This window comes from Anolis carolinensis, chromosome 6 (genome assembly GCF_035594765.1).
Source record: "Anolis carolinensis isolate JA03-04 chromosome 6, rAnoCar3.1.pri, whole genome shotgun sequence".
Taxonomy (NCBI): domain Eukaryota; kingdom Metazoa; phylum Chordata; class Lepidosauria; order Squamata; family Dactyloidae; genus Anolis; species Anolis carolinensis.
Window position 1 is genome coordinate 23,211,599 of NC_085846.1, and position 21,522 is coordinate 23,233,120.

The window sequence follows — 21,522 nt, forward strand, 5'->3', positions numbered from 1 at the left end:
AACATTATCTTTGTATCCTGCCCCCATCTCCAGGGCGGCTCACATGGAGACAAGCCCAACAACAACATAGGTTAAAAACACAGATCCATAATTTAAAACATTGTAACAATATAAAACAACATAAAACACATCAACAGAATTTAAAACCTGTACAATAATAGTAACTGAATATTCAGAGGGTAAAATTCATTTGAAGTTGCAATGACAATGGAAGGGGAAATCTCTGGACTTCCATGTATTGTTGGACTCCAGCTCCTATCAGCTTCCACACTCAGAGGTTTAGGGACAATGGAATTTGCAGTTTGACTACATCTGGAAGACTGTACAAACACAGTGATTTGAAACTCTTCCCCCTCATTTGCTTAACATCAGCAAGACAGAGCTAGGAGACTCATTCTTCCTCATTAGAGAAAGCTATTCTAAGACAACTCAACGCAGCCATGCAAATGCCACATTTAGAAGCCAACCAATATTACATGGAAACATACATCATGTCACATGGAGAGCAGTGACATATCATGCTGAAAGGCATGTGTGGGTAACATGTGGCCCTGCTGCCCATAGAAGCCTATGGGAGACGTATTAATTTTTCTCCATAGCCCAGCAGATGGAGTTGATGCAAGCAGCCCAAAGAAATTGGGATAACTGATTCCTTGCAAATGACAGCAAGCAAGCAGCAAGGAAGATTATTATTGTGCTGACAAAGGCTTTCATGGCCAGAATCACTGGGTTGCTGTGAGTTTTCCAGGATGTATGGCTATGTTCCAAAAGCATTCTCTTCTGGTGTTTTGCTCGTTTCTATGGCAGTGACCTCACAACCTCTAAAGATGCCTGTCATAAATGTGGGTGAAACTTCAGGAGAGAATTCTTATGGGTTATAGCAATACAGCCCGGAAAACTCACAGCAACCAAGATTAGCAGAACTAGACTTTAATCATTCTCTTTACTTGCAATCCAATCCTTGTCTGCATCTGTTTGTGCCTCTGTATATTTTCATGAAGCTATCACATGGTAGCATGTTACAAAGCCATTATCACACATTTGTAAATAGGGAGAGAACAAAACTCATTGTTACAATGGCTAACAGAGACCGCAATAGCACCATGTCAAAGCTTATCCGGATAGGGATGAGCTGCATTGATTCTAAGGCTTGTGTACAGTCTCTCCTTCCCCTATCTTTTTTTGATATGGCAACAAGAAGTATTTTACACACATTGATTAACCATTAAGCACAGCTTGTCATTTAATCTAAACCTAACTTATTTAATTTTAACAATAATGTAGGTGGAACTAGCCAACAAATCATAAAAATGGCTTGTTTCAGTAAACTATAGGTAAAGGTAAAGGTTTCCCTCTGAGTCCAGTCATGTCCGACTCTAGGGATTGGTGCTCATCTCCATTTCCAAGCCGAAAAGCCAGCGTTGTCCATAGACGCCTCTAATGTTATGTGGCATGACTGCATGGAGAGCTGTTACCTTCCCACCAGAGTAATACCTATTGATCTACTCGCATCTGCATTTTTTCAAACTGCTAGTTTGGCAGAAGCTGGGGCTAGCAGCAGGAGCTCACCCCGCTCCCCGGATTTGAACCTCCAACCTTTCGGTCGACAAGTTCTGCAGCTCAGCAGTTTAACCCACTGCACCACTGGGGCTCACTAAACTATAGCTAAAACTAAAAGCAGTTTATATTTCGGTTGTATCAACAGACTGCAGTTAATAAAAATTAAAGCAAACACTTCCAATCTTATTCTTGAGCATATAATGGAGAAGCAAGGCTTTGCCCCATCCCAAAAAACTGGTTTCTCATGATACACAAACACAAGCTGATGGACACATATTGAACAGCGCTTTAGTGAGAAAGAGAAAAATATGGAGCACAATGTTCCTTAGTAACAAATTTGCGGAATTCAAAAAGTGCTTTACTAGTAGTGGCAGCAAATCAGAATGTGTCCTTTCTGCAAATAGGGTGTATCTGACATTTTCAAATGTAAAATAGCACTGTTTTCACAGTGGTTTGTCTCCTTGATGTGTTCATGCTTGTGGCCAGTTTAACATGTTTGCTTCTTGCCTCCGGCCAAAATTTTCAGCTTGTGATTCCAGAGCAGAACAGAGTGCAATGCATGCAGCAGCTTTGCCTTGGTTTCCCCATTTTCCACCTCGGTTGTTCTACAACTCCCACTTTCCCCCCTTAATCAACCACAGTCTGATTTTCAATTAGCATATCTGAAAGGCTAAAGAAAGCTGAACAATGGGATTTTTCTGCACCATTTGTTACCCATTGATGGATTTCAAAGTCGGCTGTCTCAGGCATCTACCTCACATTCCCCCTTAGCAGTGCCAAACCAGCAGAATTAATATGTCCTAAAAGATACGCAAAGAAAAGGGGAAATACAAGACAATGTGCAGAGATTTAACAAGTCCTCCAGATACACAGTGACATACTTGTCAGGGCACATATATATACACACAAGCCATATACAACATGTAAACTGATGTACACATGTACACATCAGTGTACATAGTATTCAAAGAGAAGGATACGGTGCAGTGCATGTAGCAACACAAAACAGCTCTCGGCCAAATGAATGTGACAACAATAGACACATGAGTAGAGCAAAATAGTGATCCAAAAGACAGTACTGGCTTGAGCAGAATTGTGCTAAAAAATTCACTTGAAGTCTTGAAAAGGGGGAATGGTTATTCGATGTCATGCGGAGACCTGCTATCAGGACCTTGCGCATGGTCCATCCCCCCACATTTTAATAGAAACCATAGAAGGGGAGTGGAAACAGGATGGAACAATGACACTCACGGTGGATTAAGTAATTGTTCTTAATGTTTTTGCAAACATCTGTCTCCTCCAATTTGTTTCCCCTGTACAGTAATTTCCTAAGAAAGACTTGTATGCTTTAACCCAGGCAGGGGCAAACGTCGGCCCTCCAGGTGTTTTGGACGTCAACTCCCACAATTCCTAACAGCCTCAGGCCTGAAGCTGTTAGGAATTGTAGGAGTTGAGGTCCAAAACACCTGGAGGGCCAAAGTTTGCCCATGCCTGCTTTAACCCATGAGTTGCAAATAGTAACTTCAGGGGATACTTCAAACTACCTGCAACAAGCAAGATGAACGAAGCACTGTAAAGGGCAGAAGGAGATCAAATAAGCCATTGATCCAATCACTTGTGCATACATTCCTGTTTGAAGCTTCTGAAAATATTAACAACCACAAGCTTCTGAAAGCATTTTTAAAAAATCAGCCTGAAGCGAAACTAAAATGCAAAAATAAAACATTTTGATGGAATTGATTAATTTTTAAAACCATTATTATTTGTTCTGATAAGGAAGACACAACATAACAGAAGCTAGAAGACATTTAGCAACACGCACGTTGAAATATGCCCAGTATATGGAGTCTCCATATCAGCACAGAACAAAAAAATGTGAGGGTTGCTGTGAGTTTTTTACAGGCTGTGTGGCCATGTTCCAGAAGCATTATCTCCTGATGTTTCACCCACATCTATGGCAGGCATCGTCAGAGGTTGTGAAGTCATAGATGTGGGCAAAACGTCAGGAGAGAATGCTTCTGGAACATGCCCAGGAAACTCACATCAATCCAGTGATTCCGGTCATGAAAGCCTTCGACAACATAATCAAAGGCATCATCGAAATTCACTAAAATAAAGCCAAAGAACATGCTATAAAGCACAAGACATGCATATATGTGTGTGTCTCTCAAGTTGCCTGTTGACTTTGGAAAACCCATGAATTTCACAGGCAAGGAATATATAGATGCAGTTTTGCCCTACTGCACCATTTTAAAAAGGTATTTTTAATGATTGAATAAAATGAAAACAACACAAAATCGGCATAGAATTTGCTGAGCAGTTGCAGTCCAAAACACCTGGAGGACCAAGGTTTGCCCATGGTATAGAGCCATATAATGCAGATTAATGCATAATATAGGTCTATACTGGCCATATAATGCCACTCAAACTGCATTATATGGCAGTGTAGATCCAGCATAATCTGTTATATCATACAATGTACTGTAAATATTCACTTGTCAAGTTACGCTATGGTAGCACTACACAATCCCTGTATTGGATATTGCCATTGTGCAAAGAATGAGAAATAGTATATGTATAGCTATCACCATATTGCATTGTGTGCAATGCACAAAGACAATTAATTCACAATGTGCAATTCAGCTGGAAACAACCATTTCGCATTGTCCAACAAAAATTACTCCATATTTGTAATTCAATATATATGTGCATATACGAACATGGCTTCTGATAGTTACAAAAGTATGGACAATCTTATCAAGATCTACTTTTTAATATCTGTTCATACAATTCATAATTCAAGGCCCTTCTTTTCCACCTGACACTTTTCATTTCCACTTGTCTACATGCATTTGTATACTATTTTATCTTCCACCACATCTTCTCTATCCTCATCGTTCATCCAATCCCCAAGTTATTAATCAATTATTCAGGCCTAATAGGATTTTTTTTCCTTCCCCACATTGTCGCAGTCCCCACATTTTGCATATTCCCTAAGTAGAATTAAAAATTTAATTTCAGAATATCTAATCATGCAAACATTATTCTCTGATTTCCGAGTCTCCGCATTTTAGTACCCAATCCTACCATTGTGTTGTCGTAGGCTTTCATGGCTGGAATCACTGGGTCGCTGTGAGTTTTCTGGGCTGTATGGCCATGTTCCAGAAGCATTCTCTCCTGATGTTTCACCCACACCTATGGCAGGCATCCTCAGAGGCTATGAGGTCTGTTGGAAACTAGGCAAGTGGGGTTTATATATCTGTGGAAGGTCCAGGTGGGGGAAAGAACCCTTTGCCTGCTTGAAGCGAGTATGAATGTTGCAATTTGGCACCTTGATTAGCCTGGCAGCTTTTATACAGCCCGGAAAACTCACAGCAGCCCAGTGATTCCAGCCATGAGATGGACAATTTCAACAGAAAGGATGAAACCAGGAAAATGAACAAAACCTGGCTATCAGTATTTAAAAACCCTAAAATCAGGACAGTTAATGAAGTACAACATTCCGAAAACAGGGGAATTCCAGGCAATAAACAATCAGGGCCAGCTAACACCTTCCAACAAAGGACTGGCTCAGGCAAGAAGTAGCCAGGCTTTGAATCTGCAAGGCCATTAAATGCTAATCAAGCTGGCCATTTGCAACATTCACACTTGCCTCAAACAGACAAGACTTCTTTCTCTAAACCTGGACTTTCCACAGATATATAAATCCCACTTGCCTAGTTTCTAAGAGACCTCACAACCTCTGGGGATGCCTGCCATAGATGTGGGTGAAATGTCAGAAGAGCATGCTTCTGGAACATAGCCATGCAGCCAGAAAAACTCACAGCAACCCAATCCTACCATTTTTCAACAAGAAATTCTATATATCCTACCCCATAAAATTAAACTATTACCCCATCCTGTATCATAGTTCTACTTGGATGTCATCAAATTTTGTAAAAATAAATAAATTTCCATTTGATTTTCAGTCCAGTTTTTTAAAAAAATTATTATATTTTGCCAAAATGTTGTGACAACCCTGGTAGTGTCATCCATCAATTCATCTCCTCAGACACTCCATTACCTGCCTATGTTTCCCAAAAACTTATTTATGAGAAAAACAAGAACATCATCAACATATAGGACGTTTTGCTGGATATTTTAATTACCTCTATTTGTTCAGATGGCTTGATAATGAGATATAGTAAATTTATAGACAATAAGGCTACCAATGAGCATCACTGACAATGGTTTCATTATTCTGCCAGTGTCAAAGACACTAAGTCTTTGTGTATCAGTTGCTTGGAGCAAACAGACATAGTGATTGACCCCGTGCCATGTTCACAACTGAGCGCTGTGGGAAATACAATCAAATCTTGGTGTAATACAGCACTTTTCCTCTTACATTCTTGCAAGGAAATCTGCTGCGGCGCAAAATAACAGGGAATGAGATAATACACTCACTCATAGGATAAACTCTTCACACAATAAAACTGCTTCACATACACAATGCACAATTTAATATCTTTATGCTAACATAGCAAATGAATACCTACAATATCATACGTCCACTGTGACTATGCTATTTGGCATGGTAATGGATTTTCAGGAAAGGTTATATTGATTGAGATCTTGGTGTATCGAGTTCTGTTCTCAAGGTGATCAAAACAGAACCACCTCCCAACTAGTCTAATATTCAAGTTCAGATGAGACCAAAACTGCTTAGGTTCAGGGATGGACCATACTTGGAATTCACCGACCATACTTGACATTGTCCTTCCTTCTGTTTCCGCTGTTCCAATTTGAAATTTTATACTACAGAATCACAGCCAAATGCAAATAAAAACATGTATATTGCATTGTTTTCAGTATTGTTTTTAAAGACAGAAAAAGCGGGATTTAAATAAATACAACAATAATGTCTCCATTAACAAAGTTTACAAAGACTTTTTATGTCCACCCGGACCTTTATCTTTCATCCTCTGTTTAAATGGGCTTAAAAAAAGAAGAAGAACAGATTTCCAGGGTTAGTTTGCTGCATATCTACAATAAACAATGCAATAAAAGCTTCAGCTGGAAAAGAGAGGGATTCTCCTGTAAAACATCCTACTGTAACTGCATGGATCTATCTTCTGAACAGTCATTATGAAATCCAGTTGCTTCTGAATGCCTTGTTGAGCATAGGAAATTAAGAAATTGCGAAGGCAAATATGCCTGCCTCACTTACTATGCCCAACATATAAAAAATCCATAGGTTTACGTATTACACTGACCACCAAATTAGAAATAATGAGAGGATTAAAAAACTCCAAAATCAGGAAAGTAAATCAAGGACAACACTCAGAAAACAGGGGAATTCCAGACAGGAAACAATCAGGGCCAGCTAACACCTGCTAACAAAGCATTCCCCCATGCAAGAAACAGCCAGGCTTTGAAGCTGCAAGGCCATTCAATGCTAATCAAGCTGGTCAATTGGAACATTCACACTTGCCTCAAACAGATAAGAGTTCTTTCTCCCACCTTGGACATTCCACAGATTATATAAACTCCACTTGCCTAGTTTCCAACAGACCTCACAATCTCTGAGGATGTCTGCCATAGATGTGGTGAAACATCAGGAGAGAATGCTTCTGGAACATGGCCATACAGCTCGGGAAATTCACAGCAACCCGATGAGAAAACTGAAAGCTAGTAAATGTATTTCAGAATACATCTATGAGATGCAAAATGTTTTTTGTTAACTGACATAAGAGTTTTCTGAGTTTCATTTGGCATCTGCATAGCATTATTTTTTAATTTAAAATGCTAAGATATCTTTAATTGCTCTTCTTTTGGCATAGAAACGTATCTCTATGCCTTCCATGTTATTTTTGCCAACTTTTCTATTAAAGAAGAAATGCCCAGGGGCACACTGGCATGTAGATGATCCCTCAGCCCTGGATTTTTGCTTTGCTGTAGGCAAAAACACACAAAGAAATGGATGAAACCTATTCTACACCTCCAGAGATCTTTCACTGGTTACTGATATATTCATTTGGTTTGGGGTCATTCCTGTACCGCAACCGTTCTTAAGCTAAGCAGGTAAGAATCTATTTTTTCCCAGGATAGGAGACAATTCAGTACTCCAGTGTTCCAAGCATAAACCATAAAATTGATACTATAGAAAGAACCTGGATACTACAATGGTTGCTATGTACACACATTTAAAAAGTTACTTTTTCTAGATTTTTTAGATTCAAGCAAATATATATACAGTAGAGTCTCACTTATCCAAGCTAAATGGGCCGGCAGAACCTTGGATAAGCGAATATATTGGATAATAAGGAGGAATTAAGGAAAAGCCTATTAAACATCAAATTAGGTTATGATTTTACAAATTAAGCACCAAAACATCATGTTATACAACAAATTTGACAGAAAAAGTAGTTCAATACGCAGTAATGTTATGTAGTAATTACTATATTTACGAATTTAGCACCAGAATATCACGATATATTGAAAACATTGACTACAAAAATGCATTGGATAATCCAGAACATTGGATAAACGAGTGTTGGATAAGTGAGACTCTACTGTATATACATACACAAACACACCAAAAATATTATCTCTCTCATTTACACGCACACAAAACATCCTCCCTGTGCTAATAGTACATCAATATGGCCTTGAAAGAGTCGTCAAAGCAGCACACAAGCACAATGCACTCTTATGTACAGTATACCACGTTTTGGAGGGGGAAATGTAATCTCTCTTTCATTGTTAAACACCCATTCATCCAATGCTTTGTTGTACCAATGCTTTTGACACGAAATAAATAAATAAATTGTTAAACACCAGGCATATAATCATCCAATCCTATTTCTAAAGTGGTAGCCATGTTACGTACGTTGCACCAATATCAACAAAGAGATCCATAGCATCTTAAAGACAGCTAATACATAATGTGTTTCCAAAATAATGGGTGTTTCTTCTTCATGGTACTAAGGGATCGTATCTTCTTCCTTCTGTCCTTAACATAAACATAGAAGGATCCTTCTCCCCTTGTCCCCTTTTCAATATATCCATCTTATACGGGGACCACTAAGTTCCATATGCTTGCCTTTCTCAGCTTTGAAAGTCTCCCTCTGAATTGGGAATCCAGTCTTGCATATACAACCTTTCCCACCCACACAGGGGACTAGCTACATAGGAGTCCATGCTATCATGGCAGAGTGTTATTTATAGTGTTCCTAGACTAATAAACACACACCCCAAAATGGCGGCCATCCCTATCCCACAATACGGTAGTATGGAAATAAGAAGTGATTCCACCCAACAAAGAGGAAATACGGGAAGAAAAAGGCAACATCTTATAGACAATTATGGAAAGGTTTGATAGAATAGAAGTAAACCACAATCCTACTAAATTGTCAACAGAAATCAAAGCATGAAATCTTATTATATTATCAAACTCCATCTCCATGAACACATAGCTGCTCCATAAAATGTATCGCATGAAGGGCAGTGACTTCCCCACAATTATGTCTTGTTTCCGAAGTATTCAATCTGTATACCTTTTGGAGGGAACTGTCATTATTTTCCCACCACAAGCAGCTCATTCTACAGAATCCACATTCCATTCCCAGATACTTGGATCCATAACATCTCCGGGGGTTTTTAGCATTTGATTTCCCCCCAGTCTAGAAATTCTTCAGATAAGGTCGAACAATATTTGAATCCCTGACCCAGATCATTTTTTGATTAGTGTCATATTGTAATAGTCAATACCTGGAATCCTCTGCTTCTGAAAACGGCAACTAAGCAGAACTGGGAGAAGCTGATAAGAAGCAATTGTTGTATTGGAGAATATTTGGATCGGCACCAAGTAGTTGTCGGTTAATCACATAAAAAGTGGGCTCATTCAATCTGCAACGAAAGAGGACTTTTGTTAACTGAGGATGGGGAAAAGAAGAAGTCCCCAAGATTGCAACCCTCAATAAAACTAGGTTGGCTTACATAAACCCATCCAATTTAAATGGATGCTGGTCTACATCCTGATAGCACAATCCAAGCCTACCCTATGAGGTTTTTGAAGGTTAAAGAAAGGTAAGAAATATGAAACACAGACACAAAATAATAATCATGGATAATGATTTTTTTAAAAATCCAAGTCACCTCATTATTACTCCATGCTGTTTGTGTTGAGAAAAAGATTCTTAAAAAATCCAGAACAATATACTGACCCTGCATCCATCTTTCTCCCATTTCCATTGTGTCACCAGAACGCATCCATGCCAAGTGCCTACCTGTTTACTGAAAGCCACGTAGTCTTGCAGGCATAACTTTTTCAGTTTTTCCCTTTGTTACCCAGCTTCCTTCTCAGCTGGTATGGCTTGAGGTGTCCTGGCCTTTGCACTTCTTCTCCCAGAACCTGATCCACACGAGTCTCAACTACTTTCCCTTTGTCTGAGCTGTGCCCAACATCCTTTATTCTTGGTAGGTGCCTACCCTGCCTTCGCCCAATCCAGTCCAACCTATACCCCAGCTCCCATAGTACTACCTGCATTAGCAGTATCCAATATTTTTGGCTTTCCTTGCCCTTTCTTCTTCGTCTCCTTCAAATGCCCATCCTTTCTGCGTAAATGCTTTCGGGGAGACCTTGCTACCCCACCAGCCACCCACCTTTTGCCTGCCAACTCTTGGTACCCAGCCTAATGGACGTAGTCTCCCAATAAGAGTCTATATGCCCCGTCCCCTTGCTGTGCCTACTGCCCATACCACACTGTCTTGTTTTGGCGCTGCGAGTGGCTTTTGGGCGGGCGTTGTACAAGAATAAATATCATTCCTGGGCACAGAGATGGGGTTGCGGGGGGGAGGATAGGATGCGCCAAGGGGTGGGGGGAAATGCAATGCTGCGGTGACATTTGTGCTAAGTTGTCGTGTCAGATTTGAACTTAATTCCCTCCAATGGATCAGGGGTGGGGGAGAAGAGAGTAGAGAGAGAAGTCCCCAGCTATACGACCATGCGCCGTTGCTTGCAGAAATCATGGAGAAGGAGCCTGTCATAGTCGGTCAGGGCTACAGGGGATGGCAGGGATGGGGAGGGAAGGGGGGAGGATTGGGACAGACGGCACAGAGAGAGAGGCGTGAGCTGCACCTCCTAGTCAAAGGCTGCAGGGATGGAGAAACGAGAAGCCAAGAAGCTTGGCTCCAAGCCGTCTGATTTTAGCCCGTCAGCCTCAGAGTATTCCAAGTCCAGGTTCACGGGCCTCTCTTGTTCTAGCCAAATAGGCCCCAGAGAATCCACTCTTATTTAAAAAACCAAAAAACAACTAGGAGTCCTTGCTCCTTACACTCAGTCCCTCTAGGCATGGTGTCCCTCCAAGTGGAACTAGAATTGCTCCTCAGCCCCCCCTCCTCCGTCCACAGATATGCCCCGTTCTCCTTTCAGATGACCCAGATGACAAAGTAAACGAGATCCCATTGCAGCCCAAGACCAAAAGTCCTCAACAGCCATCTATCCATCTCATCCCCCTCCACCCACCCGCAAATAAATAGAGCCCACTCCCACTATAACACTGGGAGAAGATAATATAATGCTTTAGAGATTAAGAAAAAGCAGTACGCTAGGGAAAGATAAGGGAACAACCCAGGGTACAGAAATCGCAGGCCAAAAAGCAGGCAACTAATCAAAACAAACTACCCTGTAAGATATGTTGTTGAAGGCTTTCATGGCCGGGATCACAGGGTTGTTGTATGTCTTTCGGGCTGTGTGGCCATGTTCCAGAAGTATTCTCTCCTGACGTTTCGCCCACATCTATGGCAGGCATCCTCAGAGGTTATGAGGTATGGTTCCATACCTCACAACCTCTGAGGATGCCTGCCATAGATGTGGGCGAAACGTCAGGAGAGAATATTCTGGAACATGGCCACGCAGCCCAAAAGACATACAACAACCCTACCCTGTAAGAGTTTGTGCGGATGATGGGACCATTTTGAAGGAGCCTGTGTGCAAGACTGAGCAGCAGTCCCTGCCATTGTACAAAGGGAGACCACTGAGTCTGAAGGAAAGTGTTGGGTTTCATGCAAAGGCAGCATGTTGATGTATATGTATGTACAGTTGGATCTCCTTGTCTACAAATTCAACCAACCACTGCTTGGGAATATTTTTAAAATAAATAAATCTGAAGAGCAGGCCTTGATTCTGACATTTTATATAACTATAGGTAAAGGTTGCCCTTTGACATTAAGTCTAGTTGTGTCCGACTCTGGGTGTGGTGCTCATCTCCATTTCTAAGTCAAAGAGCCGCCGTTGTCCATAGATGCTTCCAAGGTCATGTGGCCAGCATGACTGCATGGAACATCGTTACCTTCCCGCCAAAGCGGTACCTATTGATCTATTCATGTTTGCATGTTTTCAAACTGCTAGGTTGGCAGAAGTTGGGGCTAACAGCGGGAGCTCACCCTGCTCCCTGGATTCGAACTTGTGATCTTTCAGTCAGCAAGTTCAGCAGCTCAGCAGTTTAATCTGCTGCACTACCGTAGGCATTTTATATAAGGGGCACTATTTTATGACGCCATTGTATATAATGGGACTTGAGCATCCATGGATTTTGGTATCCATAGGGGTCCTGGAACAAAACCCTAGTAGAAACCAAGGGCCCACTGTATGTATGTATGTATGTATGTATGTATGTATGTATGTATGTATGTATGAATTTTTACTGCCAGAAATTAGGAGAGACATATATGGGATTTCTGCCTCAGAGATCCAAATGATTTGCCTGGCTTTAGGTGGTACAGTAGAGTCTCACTTATCCAACACTCGCTTATCCAACATTCTGGATTATCCAACACATTCTTGTAGTCGATGTTTCCAATAAATCGTGATATTTTGGTGCTAAATTTGTAAACACAGTAATTACTACATAGCATTATTTCATATTGAACTACTTTTTCTGTTGATTTTGTTGTATAGCATGATGTTTTGGTGCTTCATTTGTAAAATCATAACTTAATTTGATGTTGAATAGGCTTTTCATTAATCCCTCCTTATTATCCAACATATTCGCTTATCCAACGTTCTGCCGGCCCGTTTATGTTGGATAAGTGAGACTCTACTGTATATACAGTACCTTCAGTTGGTAGTAAGGGTGTATTTCTTGTTTTGGCTCACATAGTCAAGAAAATAGGCAGGGACAACTTTATAGGCACTGAACAACTTTAACCCACACCCATTATTCAAAGCACTGTGTAATTTTTGCAGCTTTGTGTTTTTCCTCTTCAAAGGAAAGAACCTTTTTCTACAGTTTTTCTGTCACTTAGGGTTAGAGTTAAGGTTAGGAACAAGTTAACAGCTGGTCCCATTCTTTCAATCCTTTCAAGACCTAAAATGCCTTCAGGGTGGTTTAACCTAGAAAGAGGTCTATATGTACTTTAGATTAGTGGTATTCAAAGTGATGGATCATGGCCAGTCCATGAGCCATCAACTGCCAATCCCTGGCAAGTTTCCCAAGAAACAGGAAGTGCATAATAATAATAGGGCACAAATATGGCCCTGATAATAATAATAATAATAATAATAGGGCACAAATATGGCCATAATAATAATAGGGCACAAATATGGCCCTGACACTGCGGGCTTTTATCACATTACATAGTTATAACAGCACTGTGGTTCCACATTAACTACCACAGCTGCATCCTTTGGAGCACTGGGGTCTGTAGTTCGGTGAGATACTAGAGGTCTTTGGCTGGCAATTTTAATAGCCCTTGCTAAAATGCAAACTCCATGACTCCTCAGGCGGCAATCGTGCCAGATAAAATGGAATAATTGTGTAGGATCAAAGGACTCTAGGGGAAAAATGTTGGACTTCTATATCAAATAGCCTGAGAAGCACTGTTTAAAGTCATCTAATGAACTGTGGTCAAACACAGACCTCTTTGATTTTTACAGACAAGACCCTAGAGGCAACAGCCCTCCCAACTCCAACATCTACACTTCAACAAACTGCTTCTAATCATGGAGGGTCAATTTCTCCATTATGAATAAGTAATACGTGTTAATTTTTTGCTTCTTTTTTAGACATTTATTCAGTAGGAAATCTAATAAAAGGGAAGAGAAGCAAGTAGGTAAGGTGCACTGGATCACAATCTACCAATGCGAGAAAGTGAAAGTAACTTACATCAGAGAATATCAGGCTAGAAATAGTATCATACGAAAGCCAGCTGGCACAACCTGGGGATCACAACCAGACACAGTAAAGACATCTGCCCTTGCGTTTTGCTACTCTGCTGCTGAATACGCATGCCCAGTGTGGAATACATCTCACCTCGTTAAAAAACAATTGATGTGGCTCTTAATGAGACATGTCGCATTATCATAAGATGTCTATGCCCTACACTGTTGGAGAAATTATACTGTTTAGCCTGTATTGCACCACCTGACACCCGTCGGGAAGTAGCAGCCTGTAATGAAAGAACCAAAGCAGTAACATCTCTCGCCCATCTTCTGTTTGGATATCAGCCAGCATGCCAACGTCTTAAATCAGGAAATAGCTTTCTGAGATCTACAGAGATACTCGTAGGAACACCACAGCAAGTGAGAGTCCAAAAGTGGCAGGTTAAAACTTGGAACCTCAATCCATGGCTGATACCAGATGAGAAATTCCCTCCTGGGCGACTTGGAAGGTGTTGAACATACTGCACTCTGGCACAACGAGATGCAGAGCCAATCTTAAGAAATGGGGCTACCAAGTAGAGTCCACAACATGCAAGTGTGGAGAAGAACAAACCACCGACCACTGACTACAATGCGGTCTGAGCCCTGTCACATGCACAATGGACGACCTATTTACAGTGACACCAGAGGCACTCCAAGTGGCCAGTGTCTGGTCAAAGGAAATCTAACATAATGTCAAGTTTTTACTTTGTTTTTTTTTAATACATTATAACTATAGTCTCAATTTGCTTCTGACACAATAAATAAACATCAGGGAAGAGATGAAGAAGTCTAGAAAAGGGAATAGGTAGGAATTGTGAACCCATCTCTCTCCAGATGTTGATGAACTGTGGCCAACCACATCTGGAGAGCTACAGGATCCCCACTTAAGATCTGCAAGACAATGCAAGTGCAGATTACACTGAAAGGAAAGGAAAACAATTCAAGACTTATGGGGGAGGGAAACAGCCAAGTCAATAAGAAGAAGTGAGTAATTCCAAATGCTTCCTAATGCTGAGGTAAGGAACTTACAGTCATCCAGATTTAGCTGTCCCTCAACTTATTTATTTATTTATTTACAGCATTTATATTCTGCCCTTCTCACCCCGAAGGGGACACAGGGCGGATCACATTACACATATAGGCAAACATTCAATGCCTTTTAACATAGAACAAAGACAAACAAACATAGGCTCCGAGCGGGCCTCGAACTCATGACCTCCTGGTCAGAGTGATTCATTGCAGTGATTCATTGCAGCTGCTCTCCAGCCTGCGCCACAGCCCGAGCCCCATCAATCCCAGCTGTTATAGCCAATGGACAGAGGAGGTAAAAATTATAGTCCAACAATATTTGTAGGGCTGCAAATCCCCCACCTCCACGATTTCTAGAATGGAAATGTAAGCAGAACCATGTAGGCAAAACCAATTGGATCAAGAAAGTGGTTTTGATATTAGGATCCATGGTAGCCATAATAGTGGTATTACATGAGGACCAAGCTTTCTAAAAAATGGAAAAAGTGGACAGGATAGAGAAGGACATCAGGAAAGGATAAAACTGACATGAGAAATACCTTATAGAAGACATTTGGGCCATGTCAGAATGCACATTATGCTGGTAAACAGGTGCTATATATCTTTAAAGAGACTCCAGGCTTGGCAAACACTGAAGAAGCTTCTCAGATACTCTATTAAAAACAGGTGATATCAGTGTCTTAGGATTAAGCATAACCTGTCTTAAATGAGAAAAAATAGTTAAGTTCAATTCAGACAGGAACAATTAGAAAAAGAGGGTATATTCACAGTGCATGCTAACAGCAGTTTGGTACCACTTTATCTATGATGCCTCTATGGCCCCATCTACACTACCATATAAAATCCTGATTATCTCCTTTGAACTGGATTATATGGCAGTGTAGACTCATATAATCTAGTTCAACACAGATAATGTAGATTATCAGCCTTGATGATCTATATATAGCAGCTAGCTGTGCCCGGCCACGCATTGCTGTGGCGTTGTCTGGTGGTGTTGGCGAGCAATTTGAGTTAGTGGTGGTATTGAATGTCTGTTGTATGGTTGTCTTTTTGTTTAGTATGTACAGTAGAGTCTCACTTATCCAAGCCTCGCTTATCCAAGCTTCTGGATAATCCAAGCCATTTTTGTAGTCAATGTTTTCAATATATCATGGTATTTTGGTGCTAAAGTCATAAATACAGTAATTACAACATAACAGTTTGGATTGTGTCCTCCTGTGTGGTAGAAGGAAGTTTTACTGGATGATTCTTAGGGGTCTCTGCAAACCTTAGGATTGTATGATATTATTATTATTATTATTATTATTATTATTATTATTAAGAGGCTGGGTGGCCATCTGTTGGGAGTGCTTGGATTGTGTCCTGCATGGCAGATCGTGGGAGGTGTTAGCTGGCCCTGATTGTTTAGTGTCTGGCATTCCCGTGTTTTAAGAGTGTTGTTTTTTATTTGGTGTTGTGATTTTAAGCTTGTTAAAATATTAGGAGTCAGATTGTGTTGATTGTCATGGTTCATAGCATATATTTAAAATATTGAGTATTAAAATGTGTTGGATATTGTAGAAGGTTGGATAAGGGATAGTGGAGATAAATAATTCGGATGATGGGCGAGCGCTAAGACCCAGGGGACAGCATTTTCTCAGGCCCGCCTTGTGGGAACAAGGGAGAGGGCCTTTTCTGCTGTAGCCCCCCGATTGTGGAATTCTCTGCCCATTGAGATCAGGCAAGCCCCCACTCTTTTAGCCTTTAGGAAAGATTTAAAAACATGGCTGTTCCGGTGTGCTTTCGGAGAGTAACTGTTATATACCTCCTTTGTTACCCCCCCCCCCCCAACATCTATCCTCTAGACTGTTTTCACTATCTCATGTCCCTGTTCCCCATGGTTTTATTCTTATCTCTTCTTACCCCGAGTTTTAACTTTGTGTCCATGCGGCCCGCCCTTGTTATGTCATGTTGCTTTTCCTTTGATTTTGTTCTGTACTGTGCATTGTTATTCTTGTATTGTTTAATTGTATTTTGATATGTTGTTTTTATATTTTGTTATATTGTACTGTCTTGGGCATGGCCCCATGTAAGCCGCCCCGAGTCCCCGTTGGGGAGATGGTGGCGGGGTATAAATAAAGTTTTATTATTATTATTATTATTGACACAACGACGTTGTATGACACAGAAAACAAGATAGATATGCTGGATTTCGTTTCACAAAATCACAAGTCGAACACTTCCCAAGTGTCTAGGACTGTGTGATGTATTTTCGGATGATGCGTGCAGATCCCAGTAAGGTGGCCTTTTGCAGTTGGCAGATCGTAATTTTGTCAATGTCTATTGTCTCCAAATGCCGGCTGAGATCTTTTGGCACGGCACCCATTATTATTATTATTATTATTATTATTATTATTATTATTATTATTATTTTCCCATTGCCTGCCTTTCCTCTTGCCGGCGGCCATTATGCTTTCTCTTTCCCTCCCTCCCGGCATGGCTCCCGATGGTGCGTTGTGAGTTCTGTCCATGTGGAGGTGCGTGACGTGATTTGTTGTTGTTTCAACCTTAAGGCGTGGATGATGGGTTGTGTTGTCAAATGTCGAGGTTGGGGGGCCTTTACTTTTGTTGTTTTGCTCGGTGCCACGATTCCATCACCCTTTTATATAGATAGAATGTAGAAGGGGCCTATGTTATTAAACAATGGTAAACTGTGGCGTTTGTAGTTGGTGAAGTACTTCGAGAGCCCTAGTGTTTTCCCCTGTACAGCACCAGAATGGACCCAGAGCAGTAAAAATTGTGTCACGCTGCTATAATTGTTCAATTTGGATACAACTGAATAAAGAAAAAGAAGAAGAAAGATGAGGTGTGGGATTCATCGTACAACTAAAGAATTTAGCATAACATCGGGTTACATTAAAAACAGACAAGAAACACTCAGGTCCAGCTAATCACCTCCCAACAGTCCTTGCAGAGCTGAGCAAGCCAGTTTGCTGCCAGAGGAAATTTTTAAAAGTGGGTATCTATCTTTCATTCCATATGAAATAATGTATTGTCGAAGGCTTTCATGGCCGGAATCACTGGGTTGCTGTGAATTTTCCAGGCTGTATGGCCACGTTCCAGAAGCATTCTCTCCTGACATTTCACCAGCATCAGCATCCTCTAAATTAAAAAACTCTAAAATCAGGAGAGTAAATAAAAAACAACACTCAGAAAACAGGGGGATCCCAGACAACAAACAATCAGGGCCAGCTAACATCTCCCAACAAAGGATTTGCTCAGAGAAGAAGCAGCCAGACTTTGAATCTGCAAGGCCATCAAATGCTAATCAAGCTGGCCATTTGCAACATTCACACTTGTTTAAAAGAGAAGAATTCTTTCTCCCAACCTGGACTTTTCACAGATATATAAACACCACTTGTCTAGTTTCTAACAGGCCTCACAACCTCTGTGGGCGATAGATGTGGGCGAAACATCAGAAGAAAATGCTTGTGGAACATGGCCATACAGCCTGGAAAACTCTCAGCAACCCAGTGATTCCATCCATGAAAGCCTTCAATGGCATAACATTTTTTTAAAAAAATGATTCTTGAACATATTGTACAGAGGTCATATATTCCTCTCTGGTTCAAATGGGCAAAGTCTCCCAATATCGGACTTCTACGCCAAAGGAGGATTGTAGTGGTGTAGATGGGAGCTGGTAGCGAAGAGTGGAAAGGTTGTCCACGTGGCCTGGGGACCAGTGTGGGGGGGACACATAACGACGACGACGGGGAGAGCTAAGTACACATTTCTGTTGCTGCGACACGCCGTCAATTAAAAATGCAAAGCAGATTGACTCATGTGTGAAGGGGGCCTGGGGGGAGTCAGAGACTGTCAGGCCAGATCTATCTGCCCAACAACACACACACGATTCGGGCGGGGAGGGGTGGCATGGCAGAGGGGTAGCTAATGCCTGGAGGGGGTAGATTGCTGAGGAAGTATATAGCACATACTCCCTCACTGTTCTTACTCTCCCCCCTAATTTTGGTAATAAAAGCAAATGCAAAACACCACCAAGGTGTGCATCTACGGATCCCCAAAATCCCTCTATCAGTGCCAATTATGAACTATCTCAAGGCTCTTTAGAGCATTGCTTGGACACCCACATTTTTTCTCTGCCAAGGGAACTCCTTCAGAAAGCTATCTGCAATTCTTTTGAGAGAGGGGAGCCCACACATTCTCCTGCTTGGATGCCCTGTCCTTCCCTGCCCTCCTTTGCGCCCCTCCTCACCCCTCACCCTGAGCTCCATCGCTTTGGATTATCTCCTGCCACTGACAGAGCCCTGATTTTGTTAATTACGACTTTAAGGTGGTCTCTTTCGGGGCCATGGCTTTACCCTCACTCCAGCTAATGCTTCTCAAGGCTGCCCCAGAAATATCTCTCTTTTTTTTCTGTAGCATAGGATTCTCAGCCATATCCCTTGAGGCCAGAGAAGGAAGGAGGAGAAATTATAACAGCAATGTCCAGACACAGATTCTGAGTTTCAACAATATGAAAAGTGAACCATAACTAGACATCTTTGAGGAGGGGATTGGAAATATGGGAGTGGTGGTCTGGAAATGTATGCTTAATGAGGGCCAGAGGACTGAAGGAGACTAGGAAAAACCCTCCCTAATAAAATCTGGTGGCAAATACAGCTGGAAATATTCCCCCCCCCCTCGTTCATGTCAAAGAGCCTCCAAGCAGAGGCCAATGCGAGGTGGCACCCATGGCTGGCTGTCACGCGGCTCAAGCCCTCCCCTCGAAACCAGATCCCTAGCACGTGTCACTTCGATGTGAGGCCAGAACTGGGCTAAGGCGATCCAGCGCGGCGGAGCGAGCCGCCTCTTCCTCCCCCCAACCCTCTCTTAGGGTCTGGGGCGGAGGGGTGCATGTGCCGTGGTGTGTGCGCCAGGCATGTTAAATCAAAAAGATTGGGGAAATGCACCTCTTTCTCTCATGTCACCCCGCTCAGGCTAGTGCCCCCCTAGCTTCACAAAACAGCTTGCAAAACCCAAGACCTGAGGGATCATTTTTGGTTTGAAGAGCTGCCTTCAAATTCCAGCCAGAAGCCATCATCCTGCCAATATTATACCCCGTATGTGTTTTGTGCTGACCCAAAACAGCATTATCTCTGGTGTGACAATATGCATCTGTTTCCACACATACGCAGGGCTTTCCGTCTGTTCAAAGTTGCATGCCATCTTCTCTCCTCAACCTAAGGGCCCTTCCACACAGAGTCGGCCCTAGGTATTTTTCAAGTGTAGGCGAACATAATTTTGCCCCCCACCCCAAACCAATCACTGAAAAATAAAAGCGTTGGATAAGCGAAAATGTTGGATAATAAGGAGGGATTAAGGAAAAGCCTACTAAACATCAAATTACATTAAGATTTTACAAATTAAGCACCAAAACATCATGTTTTACAAGAAATCAACAGAAAAAGCAGTCTCAACTGTGCCCCTGTATGTTTTGCGCCCCAAGCGACTGCTTAATTTGCCTCATTGTTGGACTGGCTCTGCTTCCACACATCCATATAACCCAGAATATCAAGGCAGAAAATCCCACAATATCTGGTTTGAACTGGGTTATCTGAGTCCACATTGCCTTTTATCCTAGTTCAAAGCAGATAATGTGGGATTTTATTCAGCTGTGTGGAAGGGGCCTAACACACCTTGAATCCTATCTTGGGAGAAAAGCAGGATATAAATCCAATCAATCAGTCAAGCCATTGGCACTCTGAAAATTTAAGCCAGCATCATTTCATGCCCGAGCCCCACATGCCAGTGCTATTCCAGCTGTCAGGCCTTCCAAACTGTAATTTTCTGAGTGTGTGAATTAAATAGTGCTCTCAATCTTGACCCACATTTTTCTGATATCTGACTTTGTCTTCTTTCTTCCCCCCATTTATCTCTCTTTCACCGCCTCCCTTCAATGCATGGTCCTCAATCCACCCTCCAGCCAGAAGCCAACATCCTGCCAATATTACATCCTGTGCATTCATTGTGCTGACCCAAAGAGTATTATCTGCTTTAGCACAGCAAGTTAAACCACCAGCTGCAATCAATCTTGCCAATCAAAAGGTTGAGAGTTCGAAGCCCGGGTCAAGATGAGCTCCTGGTCTTTAGCCCAGCTTCCACCTACCTAGTAGTTCGAAAGCAAAATGAGAGTAGATAAATAGGTATTGTTTTTTTGATGTCAGGAGCACCTTGAGAAACTGCAACTCACTTCTGATGGGAGAAAACTGGCCTTCTGCAATGACATTCCCCAGGGACACCCGGATGTTTTGATGCTTTTATCATCCTAGTGGTAGGCTTCTCACATGTCCTCTCATGGAGCTGGAGCTGATAGAGGGAGCTCATCCACACTCTTCATGGGTTGGATTCGAACCGGCAACCTTCAGGTCAGCAACCCAACCTTCAAGTCATCAGTCCTGCCGGCACAAGGATTTAATCCACTGTATCACCAGGGGCTTAAAAATAGGGAGGTATTTTAAAGTACCCATAAGAAAATGCCAGGAAAATACCAGCAATTTGATCAAGGAAGAAGTTTACAAACAAAGCTCTTCAGCAGGGAGATGGAGTGACAGCAACCCCCATGGCCAGGACCGACCACAAGCCTCCAAGATGCCAAAGATGGGAAAATTTTTAACCCAGTATCATGCCATGCCCATATGGCAGAGCTATTCCAGCCTTCAGGCCACCCAATTTATAGTTTCCTGAGTGGATGAATTTAAAAGTGCATTCAA

At 41.8% G+C, this 21,522-nt stretch overlaps 1 protein-coding gene across 4 annotated transcripts in view; it reads right to left on the bottom strand.

Moving 5' to 3' along the window:
* LOC100566883 (paired box protein Pax-6) overlaps window positions 1–15,395 on the bottom strand; it is a 38,665-nt gene extending 23,270 nt beyond the window's left edge. The window contains exons 1-2 of one of the 4 annotated variants that reach the window (XM_062957055.1): window positions 15,313–15,395; window positions 9,310–9,447 (exon numbers count right to left, since the gene is read on the bottom strand). The gene's annotated coding sequence lies outside the window, so the exon portion shown is untranslated. Of the gene's footprint in view, window positions 1–9,309; window positions 9,448–9,764; window positions 10,338–15,312 lie in introns of those variants that run through there. The other 3 variants (XM_062957053.1, XM_062957054.1, XM_062957056.1) reach the window with 3 other exon arrangements.
* Window positions 15,396–21,522: the final 6,127 nt, after the last annotated feature.